Genomic DNA, 25,879 nt, shown 5'->3' with positions numbered 1-25,879 from the left:
AAGTTGGAGAGACAGTCGCCCGCAAGCCACCTGTGTGCAAAGCACGTCGGGGAAACCGGTCTCACGTAAGCGTACGCGTAATGTTGGTCCGGGTCGTCTCGTCCAACAATGCCGCCGAACCAAAGTATGACATGCTGGTAGGCAGTATGACTTATATCGCCCACAACTTACTTGTGTTCTACTTGTGCATATAACATCAACATAAATAACCTAGGCTCAGATGCCACTGTTGGGTTTCGTAGTAATTTCAAAAAAATTCCTACGCACACGCAAGATCATGTGATGCATAGCAACGAGAGGGGAGAGTGTTGTCTATGTACCCAACGTAGACCGACTACGGAAGCGCTGACATGACGTAGAGGAAGTAGTCGTACATCTTCACGATCCAACCGATCAAGCACCGAAACTACGGCACCTCCGAGTTCGAGCACACGTTCAGCTCGATGACGATCCCCGGACTCCGATCCAGCAAAGTGTCGGGGAAGAGTTCCGTCAGCACGACGGCATGGTGACGATCTTGATGTATTACAGCAGCAGGGCTTCGCCTAAACTCCGCTACAGTATTATCGAGGACTATGGTGGCTGAGGGCGCCGCACACGGCTAAGGAATAGATCACGTGGATCAACTTGTGTGTTTCTGTGGTGCCTCTGCCTCAGTATATAAAGGAGCCAAGGGGGAAGGGGGGCGCCGGCCAGGAGGAGGGCGCCGCCAGGAGGAGTTCCCTACTCCTACCGGGAGTAGGACTTCCCTCCTTTTTCCTAGTTGGATTAGGACTTGGGGGGAAGGAGTGGAGGAGAAGGAAGGAAGGGGGGCGCCGCCCCCTCTCCTTGTCCTATTCGGGCTAGGGGGAGGGGCGCGCGGCCAGCCCTTGCCTCCTCTCCTCTCTTTCACCTAGGCCCACTAAGGCCCATTAAGTTCCCGGGGGGTTCCGGTAACCTCCCGGTACTCCGGTAAAATCCCGATTTCACCAGGAACACTTCCGATATCCAAACATAGGCTTCCAATATATCAATCTTCATGTCTCGACCATTTCGAGACTCCTCGTCATGTCCGTGATCACATCCGGGACTCGGAACAACCTTCGGTACATCAAAACATATAAACTCATAATATAACTGTCATTGAAACTTTAAGCGTGCGGACCCTACGGGTTCGAGAACTATGTAGACATGAGCGAGACACATCTCCAGTCAATAACCAATAGCGGAACCTGGATGCTCATATTGTCTCCTACATATTCTACAAAGATCTTTATTGGTCAGACCGCATAACAACATACGTTGTTCCCTTTGTCATCGATATGTTACTTGGCCGGGATTCGATTGTCGGTATCTCAGTACCTAGTTAAATCTCGTTAGCGGCAAGTCTCTTTACTCGTTCCGTAACACATCATCCTGCAACTAACTCATTAGTCGCAATGCTTGCAAGGCTTATAGTGATGTGCATTACCGAGTGGGCCCAGAGATACCTCTCCGACAATCGGAGTGACAAATCCTAACTCAAAATACACCAACCCAACAAGTACCTTCGGAGACACCTGTAGAGCACCTTTATAATCACCCAGTTACGTTGTGACGTTTGGTGGCACACAAAGTGTTCCTCCCGTAAACGGGAGTTGCATAATCTCATAGTCATAGGAACATGTATAAGTCATGAAGAAAGCAATAGCAACAAACTAAATGATCAAGTGCTAAGCTAACGGAATGGGTCAAGTCAATCACATCATTCTTCTAATGATGTGATCCCGTTAATCAAATGAAAACTCATGCCAATGGTTAGGAAACATAACCATCTTTGATTAACGAGCTAGTCAAGCAGAGGCATACTAGTGACACTCTGTTTGTCTATGTATTCACACATGTATACTGTTTCCGGTTAATACAATTCTAGCATGAATAATAAAAATTTATCATGATATAAGGAAATAAATAATAACTTTATTATTGCCTCTAGGGCATATTTCCTTCAGGTATCTCAATACCTAGTTCAATCTCATTACCGACAAGTCTCTTTACTCGTTTCCGTAATACATCATCCCGTAACTAACTCATTAGTTGCAATGCTTGCAAGGCTTAAGTGACATGCATTACCGAGAGGGCCCAGAGATACCTCTCCGATAGTCGGAGTGAAAAATCCTAATCTTGAAATACGCCAACCCAAGAAGTACCTTTGGAGACACCTGTAGAGCACCTTTATGATCACCCAGTTATGTTGTGACGTTTGGTAGCACACAAAGTGTTCCTCCGGTAAACGGTAGTTGCATAATCTCATAGTCATAGGAACATGTATAAGTCATGAAGAAAGCAATAGCAACATACTAAACGATCGAGTGCTAAGCTAACAGAATGGGTCAAGTCAATCACATCATTCTCCTAATGATGTGATCCCGTTAATCAAATGACAACCCATGTCAATGGCTAGGAAACATAACCATCTTTGATCAATGAGCTAGTCAAGTAGAGGCATACTAGTGACATTCTATTTGTCTATGTATTCACACATGTTTTATGTTTCCGGTTAATACAATTCTAGCATGAATAATAAACATTTATCATGAAATAAGGAAATAAATAATAACTTTATTATTGCCTCTAGGGCATATTTCCTTCAGCCTGCGCACATCTGGTTCTCCTGGCAACGAATGTGCTGGTTTAACTCCTGGATGAAAGCTGCGATTGATCTATCCTTCCTGGTGCTGATCATCTCCCATTGCTCATCTCGGCGCCCACAAATCTGGTAGATCGTATCCTTAAGCTCCTTATGGTAAACTTCTCCAATGCGTCCCATGGTGATGTGAGCCGCCATACTCTTTCCTAGACTCCAGGTTGGTGCATCGAAGGAAAACTCTATGGGTTTAGTGACTGGCGCGAATGTTCTTCCTGGAACTTGAACTTGAATCATCCATCACTCCTCTTCTGGTAAAGTGGCGTTGTAAGTCCCGGTGAAGCTTGGTCTTCCAATGTGCAGGTACTTAGTGACTTCCTTCACGTGTCGTCCAAAAGGTGCTTCTTCATCCGGTTGTGCAAACTTGTTCCTTGCGTCCGCAATCCTAAAGAGTAGAAAATGGAGAGGAGTCAGAAATGGGAAGAGTGTAGTGATATAGGGATTTAGCTTAGTGGTCGTGTCCTACACTCAGCGTGTGCTCTGATACCATCTTGTGGCGACCCGACCTCAAACGGTCAAGTCTCTGTGCTTTAGTGTCATCCCAAGATCGGTAATGCTGACACACACAGTACTCGAAGGATTTATAACAGAGTAGCAATCACACACTTATTACATCGAATGTCTCAAAAGAGAACTTATTATAATAAATATGGCTTAAGGCCATCTAGTACGATAACAACGGAAAGGCTTGGAAGATAAAATGAGTCCGTCAACTCCAACGGCATAGTTGAGCTGCACGGCAATGACCTAATGAACCTTACTCCTCGTCTGAAAAGTCGGCAACATAATATGTTGCAGCCTGAAATGGGCCAGCACATTGAATATGCTGGCAATATAACACAGTAGAGCAAGAACTGAATAATGCTATCACTACATGCATATTTGGCTGGTGGAAAGCTCTATGGTTAAATTTTTGCGAAAAGCCAATTTTTCCCTACGGCAAAGGAATAAGTTTTATTTAACTATCATGGTAGTTGAAACATCATTGAGAAGGTTCCTCCAACTCAATCCCAATTAAAAGTAATTATCAACCCAACAATACTAATTTAGAGTGATAAGATACATATGATAATCGAAGTACTAGATACTCAAAACATCCATAACCGGGGACACAACTAACCATGATTAGTTTATACACTCTACAGAGGTTTGCGCACTTTTCCCCACAAGACTCGATCTCCTCCGTTGGATTTCTCGCACTACATGGTGTTTGAGAAATGGATGACCGAGACACAGTCTTTCACAAGCATTAGCTCTAACCCCGGGTAGACAGTACCAACCTACATCCCTCTACATCTGCTAGCCTACCACTGGAAGAGGTCATGCAACTTACTCAACTATGCTAGAGCCCATAATAGCTTGTGGCTGCACACGGAAGTTTCTAGCATGAAATATATCAGTTCCCTTTGAGTCTGGGTGGCTGACCTTAGGATTATTACACGGGTACTCCAGGATATCCTAGGACAACACTGGATTCTCCAGGTGCCCGACAAGCAATCCACCCAGATGTGTATTAAAGTTGCCACCTTATGTTGAACCATTAATTATCAATCTCACATCTATCATGGATTCACTCACCCAAACCACGTCTACGAGCATAGCATGGCAATATAAGCATAACGTAGAAGTAACTCCCAAGGGTTTGATAATAACAGGGCAATAGGTTCTACCTCATCAACTACTTCCCAGTACCACATGTTATCAAGTCCTAACCATGCAATGTTTGAGGGTTGAAACTAATGTGTAAAAACTGGGTGATAAAGGGGTATGATCAAAGTGTTACTTGCCTTGCTGATGATCCGCAAAACCTAGAGACTCGTAGTAGCACGCTTCGCACTCCGGGTGTTCTATCGCAAACAAACAATAGCATACATAAGAAATCAAGCAAATACGCACGGGTAAAACATGAATAAAAAGATCTAACTAGAAAGTTCAACTTAAGAACTCCGGTTTGCAAAAAGAATCAAATCGAACGGAGCAACGAAACTCAAACTGCGAAAGAAACAAGATCTGATTACTAATCTGGACTAAAGTCAAATTTTAATGTATCAAAATCTTTTTCAAGTTGTGTCGTGGAATTTGCATGGCAGATGTCCTAGATCAAGGACTTAGTCGTAGGGCCATCGCACTAGGAAGCTTAAAGGGGTTAATCGGGACAAAGGACACGAGAGAGTTTTTATACTAGTTCGGCCCCTTACGATGAAGGTAAAAGCCTACGTCTAGTTGGGATTGGTATTGCTGAGGTTTCGATCTCCAAGAGGCTCAACTCGCCGGCTTGGTTATCGACTTGATTGTTTCTTGCCCTCAGCCGCCACCGGGCCGTCCCCTTATTTACATGGGTTGACGCCTGGTGGCCTACAGAGTCCCGGCCGGCTCATAATCGTGTCCAGCTCGATGACTCCCTTTACGTGCCTTTCTTTACAAGTCTTTCCTAACATACGGCGGTTTACAATACCGGGCCTTAAGCCGGCCCCAGGCCTTTGGGCCTTCTATACATTTAGTAAACTATCATCTTGAATGTTTATCGGGCTTCTTCTGTAACCCGCCATTGGGCTGAACCGGCCCCTCCTAGGCGGGTCATACTGGTAGTAATATCCCTAACATTAGGCCCCAGGTTGACTTTGAACTTTGTTCTTTGTCAATCTTCAATACTTAGGTGGAATCCATCCTTTGTTTGAAAACTTTTGTAACCCGCCGTGACGTCATCTTCTGAAAACACAAAAAACTTTCATGGCGTCATATTCCAACGGATCTTTCATTTTTTAATGCCTTCCGAGAATCGAGGGGTCTCCTTGATTTTCGCGCCCGCCTGTTCGCGCACCCCCTTATAAATAGGTATCACTTAGGCCTTTTTTCATTCTTCTCCTTCGGTCATCTTCTTCCTCTCACTGCTTCGCTGCTGCCCGACCTCTGCCGCCGTCGCCGCAGATCTCCTCGTCTCCACCTCAGGCCGCTGCATCGACCTGACTTGTCCAGAGAAAAACCCGATAAACCTTCGCAGCAAATTCGTACCCGTAAGTCTCGCCTTCTCAATCTTTTTAGATCTATATTAGGGCTTTATGAGCTTGTTGGTGTTCTTCATTGTTCTTCATGAACTGTCCTGGTAGTTCTTCCTCCACAGCTTCTAGGGAACCAGAAAGGAAATATAACTTGCGCGGTAGTTGTGTGGCATCCGTTTTTGATAACCGTAGATCCCTTTTTCTGTATAGATGCTTGGTTAACTGACGAACTTGTGTGTATTGGACTTTTTTCTAGGTCCGGAATTTTTCTTTTTGGGACAACCATTCGATACAAAATAATAATAACCATTTAGTGAAACTTGTTTATGCAAACACTTAGCAGGATCTTCTTTCTGAGAAAGTCTGTAGTCATGGCGGCTTATCACTCTGGCTTTCTTTTCCTTATATGTAATTAGCCCTTAGTTAAGCCGCCGTACTTGTTTTACAACTTCAACCTTTTAACTATTAATTGAACCGGCATTTTGTTTTTCCTTTTCCAGTCCCTTGTACATCATGCCGTCAAAGACACCCACTATCTGCAATTGGGTCCCCTCAACCATAACTGAGGAGCGTCTGAAAGAGTTCTTCCTCATTGGATTTCTGCCTTCAAGAAACATCATGTCTTATCGTGCTCCTGACCCGGAGGAAGAACGACCCAATCCAAAAGACGGTGAAGTGATCCTCTTTACTGATCACATGAATCGGGGCTTCTCACCGCCTGGCTCAAAATTCTTCAAAGAAGTTCTTCACTTTTTCAAACTCCATCCTCAGGATATTGGGCCCAATTCCATATCCAATATTTGTAACTTCCAAGTGCTCTGTGAGGTATATCTTCAGCAAGAGCCGACTGTGGAACTATTTAGAGAGTACTTCCAATGCGAAGTACGAAGATTGAAGTGTTGTTGGGTTAAATCCCTTCTGTAAATTTAACCCGGTGCCAGAAGTAAGGGCATTCTGATCTTTTTCCTTTGTATTTTGTCTAGCCGTATTGTTTATCACTGATCCTTCCTCTTGTTTTTTTAGGCCAACTCTGACTTCTGGAAAGTGAAATACGATCACGAAGCTGCCAAGAAGGCGAAACTTGCCGCCATGAACACCAAGAAATCGACCCGGAGAACGAAGAAGAAAAAGAAAACCACCATTGAAGATTTGATGAAACTTGATGACTCGTCTGACTCGGAGGTAGCCCTTGATTCCCTTGGCCAACTTTTTAACAATCTTATTGACATTGATCCTTACCAGGATGACACTGGGCTAGTCAAGCCGGGGAAGCAGAGGTAACTATCATTTCCTCCGAATTAGAGCCCTTACCAAGACACAAAGTTCGAAGAGTGGTCCGTAAAGTAAGGTTTTCCAACCCCTTAGCTCACTTGGATCCCAACTTTCATTTGAAAAAGCAGCAGCATGAAAGCCGCCGTGAAGTTGAGATTGAAGATGAGCCGGCTGTCGTCCTTCAACAGACCCCTCGGAAACGCCCGAACGAGGTTTACTTATTACTGTCCTTAACTTGTTTTAATGAATTCTGCTCCTTGCATTTCTTTTTAATCCTTTCTTTTACCTTTTCAGGAGGTGTCTTGTTCTTCAGGCGACTCATCACAAACACAATTTCCGGCTTTCAAGACTGCTCCTGGGTAATCAGAAATCCTCTTTTTTTCCGGGTTTGATCAATTGTTATCTTGATGCTGACTATCTTACAATATTTTTCCTTAGCGGTCAAGCTAAATCCAAGAAGGCAAAAGCAGCAAAACCAGCAGAAGACCCGCCAGTACTAGCATCTGAACCGGCTAGGCCGCCTTCTCCATTAACATATTGCCCCAGAAGACCCGCCTATTGTTAATGAAGCAAATCCTTCGGAGCCGTCCCTTGACAAGGCCACTATGAACCCTTCCACAGTTGGACCGTCAAGCTCAACTGACCCGCCGTCTGCAGGTGTTCAAGATGTTCAAATTACTGGGAGCCGCTTTGTTGAGCCGGGGAACCCAACAGTGTTGGCTCGGTGCACAGCTAAGCAAGAAGCATTAGAGAGGTAGAAGGTTCGCTTTGATGTTGCCAACTACGACCGTCTTAATGCCAGTGATATCTTATCCGACTATCTCAGTCTTGTACACTCCAGTCGCGAGTCTGAGATCGAGATGGTCAAGCAGCTTTAGTTGAAATATGAGGTACGTTGTTTCCGGTTTACCAATATTCCTTCAGCCCCCAAGTCTGTAGATTATGAGAGAAACGGAATAACCTGTAGACTTAAAATATAGGCCTAGACATTTACCTCTGAATCTTTGCCTTATATTGATAGAACAAGACTTCACCCATAGTCCCCAAGGACCGGTTTATTTTGATCATTAATGAATCGGTACTTCCGAATTTAAAACCATCTGTAAAGTACTTAACATTTCAGTTTATCCTTGATAAACATGCTGAACTGCGTACATTAGCCCCCAAGTGCCAAGTGCTATTACTTTGTAAAGGACTTGGGACTTCAAATATGCTAGTAGAGTCGTAAAAATTTGATTTTGCATACATTAGCCCCCAAGTGCCAAGTGGTTTATCCATAAAGTACTTGGGACTTGAATCTTGAATTTGGATGCTGGAATTTAAAACCAAGTCTTGACTTATCTGAATGTTTCACAGAATGCATTGTCTGAACTAAACTCTCAACTGAATGACGCAAAGACCCGGCTAGCGAGACAGGAATCATAAATCAAGTCTTCCACCTGCAAACTGCAAATAAGCCTTTCTGAAATGGAGATTTTGAAGACCAGCTTTGCCGCCAAAGAGAAAACTTTGGAAGATGAGAAAACACTTCTGACCCGGCGAGCTGAGACAGCCGAAACAGTTCTGAAAGAAATATCAACCAAGCTGAACGGTTTAAAGGGCCGGGTGTCTCAGATGGTCGCTGCTATCTTTGGTAAGCTGCCTTGTTTTGACCTTTCATGTATTTTATGCCAAACCAGAGTATAATCCGCCCACTGACACTATTAAATATATACAGGTCCGCGAAGCAAAAAATCTAAGCCAAGACCCGTTGATTAAACTGAAGGCCGTATACACCTTGGTTGAACAATTATACATTGGTGCACAGTGGGCTCTGGCCGCTATCTCTCCTGCAAATCAAGGACCCAACCGGTTGAGCGATGTCCTGAAGAAGCTGTCCATCCTTCCGGCGAGATTCCAGGAAGTGAAATGCTCCTGCGCGCGAGCCGGAGCTTTGACTGCCCTAAGACGCTCCAAGGCTTGGGTGCCAGACCTAGACCCGGCGGACGTGGCAAGATGTTACCCTACTCTGAAGGAGGACGGGTCTCGGTTCGATCAGGATGATTTCATAGCGTGTGTACGCGAAGTCCGGCCTCAAGCAACTAGTCTTGGAGAGGACACCAATGTGGACAAGTACCAGCCGGGTTTTGATAGTGAAAATAAGAAGATGGCCACTCCTTCATATAAAGTAGCAGATCTGATCCCACCTGTAAGAGAGGATACCTTTGCTCCGGAGATTGACCCGGTCGGCCTGATTGACGACAAAGCCGAATTTGTCGCCATGAACGGCTTTGATTGTTCAAAATCCAACTTCCAGCAAACAGAAGGTGGTGAACCGGCAAGGGAGGGACACTGATCATCTTCATAGGCTTATAAAGCCTTGTAATAACTTTAGTTGCTAAAACACCGCATGTTTTCTTATGCCATCATGCATAAGATACTTCTATGTGAATCGGCTTCCAGATGTTAATGTATGCATTATTTAATGTTTGTCTCTGCAATGGCTGAACTCTGTCCCTGTGAATACAAGGAAAGGACTAGCAAGGCGGTTCAGAACCAACTAGGCTTAAACACATAATGTACAACCCATAAATTTACCTCAATAAGAAAAACAAAGACAAATGTAAATAAAGGATAAGGTTTAGTACTAACTCTTGAGTTAACGCAGCAGGTAAGCGCGTATAAGTAAAAACCATACCTTATCCTTGTTGATCCTTAGATCACCGGTTTAAATGACCCGGGTGATGAATTGATAATTCAATATGTATGAAAAGTTAATACTCCTTGAATACTCAAAGATCATCATATCTTAATAACTCGTACCTTTGAATCCTTGAACCACCGGCTTGAATTGTCTGGGCAGCTATGTTCTCCAATAGTTGAGCCGGCGAAGAAAACCAGGCTATCTTATTGGTAACATTGAAAACAACAAAAACTCAAAGGCAAACAACAGATAACAAACATAATTTTAACTCTGTATTCAAAAGGTTGGGGGTTTATGATTCGAATACGATCAGTAAATCGGACCAAAGGGGTTAAGCTAAGGTTCGAATACGACCATATAGCCCCTAGTGGCTTTGGCGTTGCGCCGATCAAGAGGGTACCGACAGCTATGCTCTCTTTGGTTTGAATACGACCTATGTTTGAACATGAAGCCCCCAAATGACCTTGAGAGGTTTTTAACAACCCTGATTCGAATACGATCCAAGTCAGACTTAAAAGGGGTTAAGCTATGATTCAGATACGATCAAGAAGCCCCCAAGTGGGTTTGGCCTTTAGCCGATCAAGAGGGTTACGATAGCTATGTTCTCTTTGGTTCGAATACGACCTATGTTTGAACAGGAAGACCCCAAGTGATCTTGAGATTTGCAGCTAGATTCGGATACGATCATAAGCCGGACTAAAAAAGGTTAAACTTGATTCAAATATGATCAGCTCCTTAATAGTCATTGTAAGTAAAAAATAATAAAGATGTATAGTCTGTGAAAAGAAAAGGAGACCGATGGCCTTACTTTATTGCTTATCATAATATATACAATGTGAATGTATGTAAATGTTGAGAGCGGTGGCTTAGGTGTAATATGGCCGAAGTTGAGCAATGTTCTATGGCCGGCGGGTCTCTTCCTCCGACTTACTTGAGTCTTTGTGCTCTCGAACTTCAATGAGGTAATATGACCCGTTGTTTAAATTCTTACTGACCACAAAAGGTCCTTACCAAGGCGGGGATAGCTTGTGCGCGTCTGATAGATTCTTACTGGAGCACTAAGTCGCCTTCCTGAAAAGTCCTGGGCTTAACCCGGCGGCTGTGATAACGATGCAGGTCCTATTGATAAATTGCTGACTGCGCCACCGCTAGGTCTCTTTCTTCGTCTAATAAATCAAGTGCATCCTGTCTAGCTTTTTCATTGTTAGTTCAACATAAGCCGCCACACGGGGCGAGTCATGACGGATATCACTGGCAATACTGCTTCTGCTCCATAAACCATGAAGAAGGGTGTGTAACCCGTAGACCTGTTGGGTGTAGTATTGATGCTCCATAACACTGAAGGCAACTCCTCTACCCAACAACCCAGCGTTCGCTGTAAAGGAACCATAAGGCGGGGCTTTAGTCCTTTTAGAATTTCCTGATTGGCTCTCTCAGCTTGACCATTGGATTGAGGATGAGCTACAGAAGAAACATCAAGCCGGATGTGCTCTCGCTGACAAAATTCTTCCATAGCCCCTTGGGACAAATTAGTGCCATTGTCTGTGATAATACTGTGTGGAAAACCAAAACGGAAGATTACTTTTTTCATGAATTGATCCGCCGTGGCTGCATCACACTTACTCACCGGCTCCGCCTCAACCCATTTGGTGAACTTATCAACAGCCACCAAGAGATGTGTCTTTTTATATTTAGACCTTTTGAAAGGTCCCACCATGTCAAGCCCATAGACTGCAAATGGCCAAGTGATTGGAATCATCCGGAGCTCTTGAGCCGGCACATGTGCTCGTCGTGCAAATTTTTGACATCCGTCACATCTACTGACCAGATCTTCTGCATCAGCATGAGCCGTCAACCAGTAAAAACTGTGACGAAACGCCTTGGACACTAAAGATTTTGACCCGGCGTGATGACCACAATCGCCTTCATGGATTTCATGAAGGATTTCTTGACCTTCTTCAGGGGAAACACACAGTTGAAACGCTTCGGAAACACTGCGATGAAATAACTCTCCATCCGAAATCGTCATGGACTTAGATTGCCGGGTTATCTGCTGAGCTAGAGTCTCATCCGCTGGCAACTCTCCCCGGGTCATGTAAGCCAAGAATGGCACTGTCCAATCTGGGATGACATGAAGAGCCGCCACCAACTGCGCCTCCGGCTCAGGAAAAGCTAAATCTTCTTCTGTGAGCAACTTGACAGAGGGGTTATGCAAAACATATAAAAAGGTGTTGGGTGGTACCAGCTTACGCTGAGACCCCAGCCGGCTTAAAGCATCAGCTGCTTCGTTCTTTCGACGGTCAATGTGTTCCACCTGATAACCTTTAAAATATCCTACAACGGTATCAACCTCTTAGCGATAAGCCGCCATGAGAGGGTCTTTGGAATCCCACTTGCTAGATACTTGCTGAGCCACTAGATCTGAGTCACCAAGACATCCGACCCGGCTCAAGCTCATCTCCTTTGCCACTCGAATACCGTGGAGCAATGATTCATATTCTGCTGCGTTGTTGGTGCATGAAAACATCAACCGTAACACATAACAATATTTATCACCTCGTGGGGAAGTTAATATGACTCCAGCCCTTGAGCCTTCCAATTGCCTGGATCCATCAAAATGAATAGTCCAATATGTGTTGTCCGGCTTCTCTTCTGGCATCTGCATCTCTGTCCAGTCATTGATGAAGTCAACCAAGGCTTGAGACTTAATTGTAGTACGTGGAACATACTTCAGCCCATGAGACCCAAGCTCAATTGCCCACTTGGCAACTCGCCTCATGGCCTCTCTGTTTTGAATAATGTCCCCCAAAGGAGCAGAGCTAACCACAGTGATTGGATGTCCCTGAAAGTAATGCTTAAGCTTCCGGCTTGCCATGAACACCCCATAAACAAGCTTCTGCCAATGTGGATATCGTTGCTTAGATTCAATTAGCACTTCACTGACATAATAAATCGGCCGCTGAACCGGATGCTCTTTGCCAGGATCCTTGCGCTCTACCACCATAGCCACACATACAGCCCATGAGTTGGCAGCCACGTATAACAATAGCGGCTCTTTCTCAACTGGAGCAGCTAGGACCAGCGGCTCAGCCAGTTGTGCCTTAAGATCCTCGAAAGCGGCGTTCGCAGCATCACTCCAAACAAAAACATCTGTTTTCTTCATCAACTAATACAAAGGCATAGCCTTTTCCCCTAACCGGCTTATGAACCGGCTCAAAGCGGCCACACGACCCGCCAGTCGTTGAACATCATTGACGCAGGTTGGTTTGTCTAGAGATGTAATTGCCTTGATTTTCTCCGGGTTAGCTTCAATACCTCGGTTAGACACCAGAAAACCTAAGAGCATGCCAGCTGGCAGTCCAAAAACACACTTGGCTGAGTTAAGCATCATCTTGTAAACCCGAAGATTATCAAAAGTCTCTTTCAAGTCTTTAACCAAGGTTTCCTCTTCCCTGGATTTCACCACTATGTCATCCACATAGGCATGAACATTGCACCCAATTTGATTGTGAAGACAATTCTGCACACACCGCTGGTAAGTCGCCTGGGCACTCTTAAGCCCAAAAGGCATAGACACATAGCAGAAAGCCCCAAAGGGGGTTATGAATGTTGTCTTCTCTTGATCCTTGACTACCATCTTAATCTGATGATAACCGGAGTAAGCATCTAAGAAACTCAACCGTGCGCAACCCGCCGTAGCATCAATGATCTGATCAATACGGGGAAGAGCAAAAGGATCAGCCGGACAAGCTTTGTTCAAGTCTGTGTAATCCACATACATACGCCAGGTGCCATTCTTTTTTAGTACAAGCACCGGGTTAGCTAACCATTCTGGGTGAAAGACCTCCATGATGAATCCGGCTGCCAAGAGCTGGGCCACCTCTTCTCCGATGGCCTTGCGCCTTTCTTCATTGAACCACCGGAGAAACTGTCTAACGGGTTTAAACTTTGGATCGATATTAAGAGTGTGCTCAGAGAGTTCTCTCGGGACACCCAGCATGTCTGAAGGTTTCCATGCAAAGATGTCCCGGTTCTCATGGATGAACTCGATGAGTGTGCTTTCCTATTTCAGATCCAAGTTTGCACTGATGATGAACTGTTTGGATGAATCGCCGGGCACAAAGACAACCATCTTAGTGTCATCAGCTGATTTGAATTTTAACTCCGGCTCATGCTCTGTTGTTAGTTTCTGAAGGAAATATGCCCTAGAGGCAATAATAAAGTTATTATTTATTTCCTTATATCATGATAAATTTTTATTATTCATGCTAGAATTGTATTAACCGGAAACAGTATACATGTGTGAATACATAGACAAACAGAGTGTCACTAGTATGCCTCTGCTTGACTAGCTCGTTAATCAAAGATGGTTATGTTTCCTAACCATTGGCATGAGTTTTCATTTGATTAACGGGATCACATCATTAGAAGAATGATGTGATTGACTTGACCCATTCCGTTAGCTTAGCACTTGATCATTTAGTTTGTTGCTATTGCTTTCTTCATGACTTATACATGTTCCTATGACTATGAGATTATGCAACTCCCGTTTACGGGAGGAACACTTTGTGTGCCACCAAACGTCACAACGTAACTGGGTGATTATAAAGGTGCTCTACAGGTGTCTCCGAAGGTACTTGTTGGGTTGGTGTATTTTGAGATTAGGATTTGTCACTCCGATTGTCGGAGAGGTATCTCTGGGCCCACTCGGTAATGCACATCACTATAAGCCTTGCAAGCATTGCGACTAATGAGTTAGTTGCAGGATGATGTGTTACGGAACGAGTAAAGAGACTTGCCGCTAACGAGATTTAACTAGGTACTGAGATACCGACAATCGAATCCCGGCCAAGTAACATATCGATGACAAAGGGAACAACGTATGTTGTTATGCGGTCTGACCAATAAAGATCTTTGTAGAATATGTAGGAGACAATATGAGCATCCAGGTTCCGCTATTGGTTATTGACTGGAGATGTGTCTCGCTCATGTCTACATAGTTCTCGAACCCGTAGGGTCCGCACGCTTAAAGTTTCAATGACAGTTATATTATGAGTTTATATGTTTTGATGTACCGAAGGTTGTTCCGAGTCCCGGATGTGATCACGGACATGACGAGGAGTCTCGAAATGGTCGAGACATGAAGATTGATATATTGGAAGCCTATGTTTGGATATCGGAAGTGTTCCTGGTGAAATCGGGATTTTACCGGAGTACCGGGAGGTTACCGGAACCCCCCGGGAACTTAATGGGCCTTAGTGGGCCTAGGTGAAAGAGAGGAGAGGCGGCTAGGGCAGGGCCGTGCGCCCCTCCCCCAGTCCGAATAGGACAAGGAGAGGGGGGGCGCCCCCCCCCCTCCTTCTTCTCCTCCACTCTTTCCCCCTCCCAAGTCCTAATCCAACTAGGAAAGGGGGGAATCCTACTCCAGGTGGGAGTAGAACTCCTCCTGGCACGCCTCCTCCCTGGCCGGCCGCACCCCCTTGCTCATTTATATATGGGGGCAGGGGGCACCCCAAACACAACAATTGATCTGTTTGATCTTTTAGCCGTGTGCGGTGCCCCTCTCCACCATAGTCCACCTCGATAATACTGTAGCGGTGCTTAGGCGAAGCCCTGCGTCGGTAGAACATCAACATCGTCACCACACCGTCGTGCGGACGAAACTCTCCCTCAACACTCGGCTGGATCGGAGTTCGAGGGACGTCATCGGGCTGAACGTGTGCTGAACTCGGAGGTACCGTACGTTCGGTACTTGATCGGTCGGATCATGAAGACGTACGACTACATCAACCGCGTTGTGCTAACGTTTCCGCTTTCGTTCTACGAGGGTACGTGGATAATACTCTCCCCTCTTGTTGCTATGCATCACCATGATCTTGCGTGTACGTAGGAATTTTTTAAAATTACTACGTTACCCAACAGTGGCATTCGAGCCAGGTTTTATGCGTAGATGTTATATGCACGAGTAGAACACAAGTGAGTTGTGGGCGATACAAGTCATACTGCTTACCAGCATGTCATACTTTGGTTCGGCGGTATTGTTGGATGAAGCGGCCCGGACCAACATTACGCGTACGCTTACACGAGACTGGTTCTACCGACGTGCTTTGCACACAGGTGGCTGGCGGGTGTTAGTTTCTCCAACTTTAGTTGAACCGAGTGTGGCTACGCCCGGTCCTTGAGAAGGTTAAAACAACACTAACTTGACGAACTATCATTGTGGTTTTGATGCGTAGGTAAGAACTGTTCTTGCTCAGCCCGTAGCAACCACGTAAAACTTGCAACAACAAAGTAGAGGACGTCTAACTTGTTTTTGCAGGGCATGTTGTGATGTGATATGGTCAAGACATGATGAGATATAAGTTGTTGTATGAGATGATCATGTTTTGTTGAAGTTATCGGCAACTAGCAAAAGCCTTATGGTTGTCTCTCTATTGCATAAGATGCAAGCGCCAAATAATTGCTTTACTTTATCGCTATGTGATAGAAACAGTTGGCACGACGACCATGTGACAACACATTGATATAGATCAAGATGATGGAGATCATGGTGTCATGCCGATGACGATGGAGATCATGACGATGCTTTGGAGATCGAGATCAAAGGCACAAGATGATGATGGCCATATCATGTCACATATTATGATTGCATGTGATGTTTATCTTTTATACATCTTATTTGCTTAGTTCGGCGGCAGCTTTATAAGATGATCTCTCACTAAATTTCAAGATAAAAGTGGTCTCCCTGAGTATGCACCGTTGCCAACGTTCGTCGTGCCCAGACACCACGTGATGATCGGGTGTGATAAGCTCTACATCCATCTACAATGGGTGCAAGCCATTTTTGCACACGCAGAATACTCAGGTTAAAGTTGACGAGCCTAGCATATGCAGATATGGCCTCGGAACACTGAGACCGAAAGGTCAAGCATGAATCATATAGTAGATATGATCAACATAGTGATGTTCACCATTGAAAACTACTCCATTTCACGTGATGATCAGTTATGGTTTAGTTGATTTGGATCACGTGATCACTTAGATGACTAGAGGGATGTCTATCTAAGTGGGAGTTCTTAAGTAATATGATTAATTGAACTTTAATTTATCATGAACTTAGTCTTGGTAGTATTAGCATATCTATGTTGTAGATCAATTGCTCGGATTTAGCTCCCCTGTTTTATTTTTGATATGTTCCTAGAGAAAATTGTGTTGAAATATGTTAGTAGCAATAATACGGATTGGATCCGTGATCTGAGGTTTATCCTCATTGCTGCACAGAAGAATTATGTCCTTGATGCACCGCTAGGTGACAGACCTATTGCAGGAGCAGATGCAGACGTTATGAACGTTTGGCTAGCTCAATATGATGACTACTTGATAGTTTAAGTGCACCATGCTTAACGGCTTAGAATCGGGACTTCAAAGACGTTTTGAACTTCATGGACCATATGAGATGTTCTAGGAGTTGAAGTTAATATTTCAAGCAAATACCCGAGTTGAGAGATATGAAGTCTCCAACAAGTTCTATAGCTAAAAGATGGAGGAGAATCGCTCAACTAGTGAGCATGTGCTCAGATTGTCTGGGTACTACAATCGCTTGAATCAAGTGGGAGTTAATGTTGCAGATAAAATAGTGATTGACAGAATTCTCTAGTCACCATCACCAAGTTAGTAGAACTTCATGATGAACTATAATATAAAAGGGATAACGGAAACGATTCCCAAGCTCTTCGTGACACTGAAATCGACGGAGGTAGAAATCAAGAAAGACCATCAAGTGTTGATGGTTAACAAGATCACTAGTTTCAAGAAAAGGGCAAAGGGATAGAAGGGGAACTTCAAGAAGAACAGTAAGAAAGTTGCTGCTCAAGTGAAGAAGCCCAAGTTTGGACCTAAGCCTGAGACTAAGTGCTTCTACTGCAAAGGGACTGGTCACTAGAAGCGGAAACACCCCAAGTATTTGGCGGATAAGAAGGATGGCAAAGTGAACAAGCTATATTTGATATACATGTTATTGATGTTTACCTTACTAGTGTTTATAGTAGCCCCTAGGTATTTGATACTTGTTCGGTTGCTGAAAATTAGTAATTCGAAACAGGAGTTACAGAATGAACAGAGACTAGTTAAGGGTGAAGTGACGATGTGTGTTGGAATTGGTTCCAAGATTGATATGATCATCATCGCACACTCCCTATACTTTCGGGATTAGTGTTGAACCTAAATAAGTGTTATTTGGTGTTTGCGTTGAGCATAAATATGATTTGATCATGTTTATTGCAATATGGTTATTCATTTAAGTTAGAGAACAATTGTTGTTCTGTTTACATGAATAGAACCTTCTATGGTCATACACACCAACAAAAATGGTTTGTTGGATCTCGATCGTAGTGATACACATATTCATAATATTGAAGCCAAAAAGATGCAAAGTTAATAATGATAGTGCAACTTATTTGTGGCACTGCCGTTTAGGTCATATTGATGTAAAACGCATGAAGAAACTCCATGCTGATGGGCTTTTGGAATCACTTGATTATGAATCACTTGATGCTTGCGAACCATGCCTCTTGGGCAACATGACTAAAAGGCCATTCTCCGGAAGAATGGAGCAAGCAACATATTTGTTGGAAATCATACATACTGATGTATGTGGTCCGATGAGTGTTCAGGCTCGCGGCGGGTATCGTTATTTTCTGAAATTCACAGATGATTTAAGAAGATATTGTCGGCGTTCTGGGAACGGGGGTCCCCAGACTTGCCTGCCTGCGGCCTGCGGCATGGCTCAAATGGGGGCCTAGCATGACCCATCTTCATCAGCTCAAGCTCCAGACCCTCGCGAGGGGCCAAGCCTCGCGGGGCGGACGACAGGAAGCTTCCTCAGAGGCAGCCTCATCAGGCAGGCTCGCGAGGAGGCGGAGAGATCAAGGCAGGGGTACCTCGTGAGGAACCCTTGACGCAAGCCATGACGATCGAGACCAGGTGGGCGCCGGCCTGCGCAGTGTCCTTGTTTCCCCTTTGGTGCAAAGGGGGCAAGCACAGGCCAAGGCATCAGGCAAAGGTTGCCATTCCGGTGCAACGAGACCAAGACCAGCAGAGCGGCAGGACGGAGGTCACCGTGGAGCCCAAGACGGCGTCATCACCAGTGCTTTTGGCAGCCGAAGACCACCTTTGGTCAGGATAACTTGTACGATATGTTCCCCTTCAAAATGGCCAATTGTTGGCGCCCTTCCCGCTCATTATTTGGGGAGAGGCCCAGGGCCTCTATAAATAGAGCTAGCCACCACAGAGTAGGGATGGATCGATCGAGAGGAGAGATCTGGTAGAACCCTAGTAGAGAGAGAGAGGCGACTGAACTCACCCTAGCAGTTCATCGCACCAGCTCAAGAACACCTCTCGCGAGGCTGTTCTTCCCTTGTACTATTCATCATCAGCCCCTGAGGCAATCCACCACACCACACACTGGAGTAGGGTATTACACCACAACGGTGGCCCGAACCAATATAAACCTTGTGTCCCTTGTGTTGTTCGTTGTTTCCAGCTTAGATCACGCGAGGAGATTGGACGGAGATCGGTAGGGGAGAGATCTCCGCGCGCACCTTAGTGTTCGAACCTCAAGGGTCTGCCGGAACCCGAAATCCGACATTTGGCGCGCCAGGTAGGAGTGCGCCGGAATCTTTCTCCCGCTGTTCGCGTGTGATATTCTGTCGTGTCCATGGCTAACGCTCATCGGGCTCGCGCTGAGCGCCGGGCTGCTCTCGCCACCCGCGTCGCCCAGACGGCGCCCGTCGGCGGACGCCCTCGTCGTTCCCCGTTGCCTGCCAACAATGTCGCCACCGGCCCGGCGGGGAACGAGTAGCTGGCCTCGTCCCAGCATCCTTCGGTACGGCGGGAATGCCGCACCGCCACACCGTCGCTGACTCCAGCCGCTTGGTCGTCCCACGCCCGTCGCGCCCCCACGGACGCGCACGCCGCGCTGCTCCTGGCAAGAGAACTCTTGCACTACCGCCCCGTCGACGACCTCTACAAAGACTGGCTCGCCCGCATCACCGAGCTCGTCAGCACCGCAGGGGGCTCCCCCTTGCCGTCCCTCTCGCTGCCTCGCCCTCCATCCCGCGCAGGAGGTGAGGATCAGGAGGTGCCTCCACCACCTCCTCCCCAAGGAGGCGCCCTGGCTCCAAGGCGCGCAGCCCCGGGGCGAGACCCTCCGCGTCCGGCGCCTGCGCAGCAAGAAAGGAGCTGCCAAGAGATTCCTCGTCGCCAAGAAGGTGCTCGCCTGCTCCCAGTGCCGGCGTGCCAAGATCGCGTCCCTGCACGTCGACGCCAAGACCCCGCGCTGCTCCAAGCGGCGGCGCGCGGTAATCCCCATGAGCAAGCCCAGTACCAGCAAAAGGCACCAGTGGCCATAGCAGGCTGCCGTGCTCTCACCCCCGAGCTACGCGGCGTCGCATGGCCAGGCAAGTTCAAGCCTGACCTGCCCCCTCGCTACGATGGCACGGCGGACCCTGCGGAGTTCCTACAACTCTACGAGCTATGCATCGAAGCCGCCAACGGAGACGAAAGGGTCATGGAGAACTGGTTTCCCATGGCGCTCAAGGACGGGGCCCGCACCTGGCTCCTGGCACAATCTCCTCCTGGGACGAGATGCGCACTCGCTTCATCGCCAACTTCCAGGGCACTCGCGACCGGCCCCCGGCCGTGAGCGATCTGCGCCGCATCAAGCAGCAGCAAGGGGAAACCCTGCAGAAATACATCCAGCGCTTCAACAACGCTCGCCTCAAGATCCCCAAGGTGACTGAAGAAGCCATCATCTCGGCCTTCTCCGATGGCGTACGCGACGTCAAGATGAAAGAGGAGCTAGCAATCCATGAAGACCTGTGTACATCCCTGGAGCTGTTCAACTTGGCGACCAAGTGCACCAGGGCTAAGGAAGGGCGCCTTTCACTCCTCAAACTCCCGGCTGCTGACCCAGAAGAGAAGAAGCCCAAGGCCAAGGACGTGAAGCGCAAGGGGGCTGCTGTGCTTGCAGCGGAGCCAGACACCAAGCAAGGCAGGGATCAGCCCGAGTCATCCAAGGGCAGCCGATACTACGTGTACCACGACCTCCACACCCACAACACCAGTGAATGTCAAGACCTCAGGGCCGTGACAGATGGACGTGTCGGCTAACGCCCTGAGTGCAACGACAGGGGCTATGGTCGAGGAGGAGGAAGAGGTGGCCGACGATGGGAAGACCGTGGCCCTTGCCAACGGTGGCGTGACCGACCTCGCGAGGATCACTGGCAGGACCAGCCTCGTGAGGGAGGCTGGAGAGATCAACCTCGTGAGGATCGCCCGCGCGGCAACGCAGGCCTTCCTCCTCTGCCGCCACCACCAAGGAGGAACGAAGACCAACATCAGGACGAGGGGGCTGGGGGCTTCAAGGAGCCGCGTGCAATCGCTTGCATCTTGGGTGGCGCGCTGGCCCTAGCCTCACAGCGCATCTTCAAGCAGTTTGCTCGCGAGGTGAATGCAGTCCTCCCCAAGCTTGAGGCCACGTGCCCTCTCAGGTGGTCCGTGTGCGCTATCACGTTCAGCTCAACGGATCATCTCAAGTGCGTGGCAACGGCCGGAGTCCTCCTAATGCTTTGCTCCCCAGTCATCAGCAACGTGCAGGTCACCAAGACCGTCATTGACGGTTGTCGGTGTTCTGGGAGCAGGGGTCCCCAGACTTGCCTGCCTGCAGCCTGCGGCGTGGCTCAAAGGAGGCCCAGCACGGCCCATCTTCATCAACACAAGACTCAAGACCCTCGCGAGGGGCCAAGCCTCGCGAGGCAGACGACACGGAGCTTCCTCAGGCATGGCCTCGTCAGGCTGGCTCACGAGGAGGCGGAGAGATCAAGGCGTGGTACCTCGCGAGGTGCCTGTGACGCCAGCCATGACGACTCAGGGTGCCAGGCGGGTGCCAGCACGCGCAGCGTCCTTCTTTCTTCTTTGCTGCAAAGGGGGCAAGCGCAGCCGCGGAGTACCGAGGCATCAGGCAAAGGTTGCCATTTCGGTGCAACGAGACCAAGACCAGGAGGACTATGAGATGGAGGTCACCATGGAGCCTAGGACGGTGTCATCACCAGAGCTTTGCGTAGGCGAAGACTGCTTTTGTCAGGATAGTTGATACTTGCTGAACCCCTTCAAATTAGCCCGCTATTGTTGGCTCCCTTCCCGCTCAATATTTGGGAAGAGGACCAGGGCCTCTATTAATAGGACCAGCCGCCCACATAGCAAGGGGTTCGGTTGGGGGTCGGTTCGTCCGGTCGGTGGGTTCATTCAGTTTGCATGCAGAGAGAGAGAGAGAGAGAGAGAGAGAAGAGAGAAAGGTGGCTGAACTCCTCCTAGCAGTTCATCACCCAGCCAAGAACAGACCCTCGCGAGGTTGTTCTTCCTTGTATTGTTCATCATCATCAGCCCCAAGAGGCAATCCACCAACCACACACTGGAGTAGGGTATTACACCACAACGGTGGCCCGAACCAGTATACATCTTGTGTCCCTTGTGAAGTTCTTTTAGTAGTTTAGATCTTTGCGAGGCGGGGAGGTAGAAGGCGTAATCTCCGCGTGCACCCCAGTGTTCGAACCTTAAGGGTCTGCCGGAACCCGAAATCCGACATTTGGCGCGCCAGGTAGGGGTGCGCTGGAATTCGTCGTCCACCGCCCCGTTCTCCTCCGACCGTCGCATCCATGTCCGACGCTCGTCGGGCCCGCGCCGAGCCCCGGGCCGCCTTTGCTTCCCGCGTCGCCCAGACGGCGCCCGTCGGCGGACGCCCTCACCGTTCACCGTCACCTGCCATCGACGCCGCCACCGGCCCGGCGGGGGCGGGCAGCGAGCGTCGTCTCAGCATCCACCCGTGCGGCAAGACGGCCGCACCGCTACTCCATCGCTCGCACCAGCTGGTTCTTCGTCCCGCGCACTCTGCACCCCCTTGGAGGCACGAGTTGTGCTCCTCGCGGCGAACGAGCTCCTGCGCTGCCGCCCCGCCGACGACGTCTATGGGGAATGGCTCGACCGCTTCGTCGAGCTCGACCGCGCCGCAGGGGGCTCTCCTGCGCTATCCCATCGCGTTACACCGACACCCCCGCTCGTCGCGGCCCTCCTGGGTGGCTCGCAGGCGCCGCCCACAAGTCACCATGTCAAGCCGTTCATCCGCCGGGTCAGCGCCGCTTCCACTCGGCAGGGGGTTCCCCCGGATCGGACGGCGCCCGAGACCGGCCTGACCTTCAGTTCAGAGGACCACCCCTCCAACTCGGCCTGCTCGGGCGCGCTCCCCATGTTGGGCACCCCCACCATCTGCCAGGTGGCCGTCACCAAAACCCTCGTTGATGGCGGCGCGGGCCTCAGCGTGCTCGCGGTCGAGGCCTTCAACCTCCTCCGCATACCCCTGGAACGGCTACAACCCAGCCGGTCCTTCTCAGGCGTCGGGGGCAAGCCGTCCAGTCCCTTGGGGCAGATCCGGCTCCCAGTGACCTTCGGCACCTACGACAACTTTTGCACGGAGCTGGTCGACTTCGACATCGCCCCCATCGGCCTCCCCTACAATGCCATCCTCGGCTACCCAGCGCTGGCCCAATTTATGGCCGCGACGCACCCGGCGTACAACCTCATGAAGATGCCCGGGAGCAACGGTGTCCTCACTGTGCACGGGGACACCGGGGACGCGCTGCGGGCGCTCAAGCTTGCCTTCAAGACAGCAGCGTCGGCACAGCCCGCCGACTTGGAGCCCCCCGAGGCCAAGGGGGCTGCACCCGCCAAGAAGAAGCAGTTGTTCACCCAAGACAAGGCAGAAACCAAGCAGATACCCGTCGATGAGGACGGGTCCACCAACGCCACTTTCACCATAGGCGCCCACCTCAAACCCGAGCAGGAGGAGGCCCTGGTCAGGTTCCTGCGCGCGAACAAGAAGGTATTCGCTTGGGAGCCGAACCAGTTGGCAGGGATCCCCAGGAGTGTAATCGAGCATCACCTCAACATGTGCCCCAACGTGCGGCCTGTAAAGCAGAAGGCCAGGCGGCAGTCCATAGAGAAGCAGGCCTTCATCGTCCAGGAGACCCGCAAATTAGAGGCCGCCGGGGTCATCCGCGAGGTCCGATACCCAGATTGGTTGGCCAACCCTGTCGTTGTGCCAAAGAAGGGAGGGAAGGAGCGTATGTGTGTCGACTTCACCAACCTCAACAAAGCATGCCCGCAAGATCCGTTCCCGCTCCCCTGCATCGATCAGATCGTCGATTCCACTGCGGAATGCGACCTGTTATGCTTCATGGATGCCTTCTCTGGGTATCACCAGATCAAGATGGCGGTAGAAGACGTCGAGAAGACAGCCTTCCTAACCCCGTGTGGGGTATACTGCTACAATGCATGCCATTCGGGCTGCGTAACGCAGGAGCGACCTTTCAGCGGCTGATGCACATCACCTTGGGCCCGCAGCTCGGGAAGAATGTTGAAGCCTACGTCGATGACATTGTGGTAAAATCTCGGGAGGCCGGGACCTTGATGCAGGATCTGGAGGAAACCTTCGCGAGCCTCAACGCAGTGAACCTACGGCTCAACCCAGAGAAGTCTGTGTTCGGAGTCCCCTTGGGCAAGCTCTTGGGTTTCCTCGTGTCCCACCGGGGCATCGAGGCTAACCCAGAGAAGGTCAAGGCGGTGGAAGACATGAGCCCGCCAAAGACCCTCAGAGAAATGCAGAAGCTCACGGGGCGCGTGACCGCGCTAGGGCGCTTCATCTCCAAGTTAGGAGAACGAGCCCTGCCCTTCTTCCAGCTAATGAAGAAAAAGGGGCCCTTCGAGTGGACTGAAGAGGCCGACAAGGCGTTCCAGGATCTCAAGAGATACCTGACCAGCCCATCGGTCATGGTGGCACCGTGCCCTCAGGAGCCCCTGGTGCTTTACCTCACCGCCACTCCTTACTCCGCCAGCGCAGCCTTGGTGGCAGTCAGAGAGGAGCGCCGAATCAAAACCACGGCAGCAGCTCGGGACAAGGCAGAACAGGGACAAGGAAGGCCTACAGAAACCACCACTGCGGCTGAGGAGGATCAGCCGCCGCAGAGGGGTGCACCAGAGGCGGAAGAGGCCCCTCTTCCAGATGGCCAGTCTCTGGAGGCCTCATTGCCTCAAGAGGCGCCACAGTCTCCGGAAGGAGCCACAAGTACTGACGCACTCCGCCTCGTTGAGCACCCAGTGTACTTCGTCAGCACAGTGCTGCGGGATGCAAGAGCATGGTACCCCATGCCTCATAAACTCCTCCTCGCGCTACTGGTGGCCTCACGCAAGCTGCGACACTATTTTCAGGGTCACCCCATCAAGGTCGTCTCGTCGTACCCCCTGGAGAGAGTGCTCGGGAGCGCTAATTCAGCTAGAAGGGTCGCTGAGTGGAACATAGAACTGCAAGCGTTTCAGCTCGAATTCAGCACGACCAGGGTCATCAAGGGAGCAGCGTTGGCAGATTTTGTGGCAGAGTGGATGGAGGCGCCAGGACTCAAGGCCGATGAGGATCGGTCCCTATCCTCAGGGAGCGAGGCGCCAGAAGGCTGGGTCATGTACTTCGATGGGGCGTTCTCCAGGCATGGCGCTGGAGCTGGGGCAGTGCTTATATCGCCCACACAGGACAAGCTCTACTACGCCGTGCAACTCTGTTTCCAGCATGGCGAAATGGTCTCCAACAACATAGCGGAGTATGAAGGTTTAATAGCAGGCTTGAAGGCCGCGGCCGCCCTGGGAGTGAAACGCCTCACCATCAAGGGCGATTCGCAGCTCCTTGTCAACTTCTCCAACAAGGTGTACGAGCCGAAGGATGAGAACATGGAAGCCCACCCTGCGAAAGTCCGCAGGATGGAGAAGCAGTTCTGGGGGTTGGAGTTGCAGCATGTGCCCTGTGGCACCAATCAGGAGGCCGACGATATCGCCAAACGCGCGTCAGACGGCTACCCCAGGAGCCTGGCGTTTTCGAGGGGCAGCTCTTCAAGCCCTCAGCTCTGCCGACATTGTCAAACACGGCTCAGCCCTTGGAGGAGCTCCCCCAGCCACCTGCCTCAGGAGCGTGCCTGCTCCTAACGATGGAAACTCAGGAGGGATTTTGGATCACGGAGCTCCGGAGCTACTTGACGCAAGGGACCTTGCCGGAGAAGGAGGAGGAGGCGGAGCGAGTGGCACGCCAGGCCACGGCATACTGCATCAGAGACGGAGAGCTCTACCGGAGGCGACCAAATGATGTATCCCTGCGCTGCATCTCCA

Source organism: Triticum urartu, chromosome 4 (assembly GCF_003073215.2).
Source record: "Triticum urartu cultivar G1812 chromosome 4, Tu2.1, whole genome shotgun sequence".
NCBI lineage: Eukaryota > Viridiplantae > Streptophyta > Magnoliopsida > Poales > Poaceae > Triticum > Triticum urartu.
The sequence above is the reverse complement of the archived record's forward strand: the minus strand, read 5'-3'. Positions refer to the sequence as shown.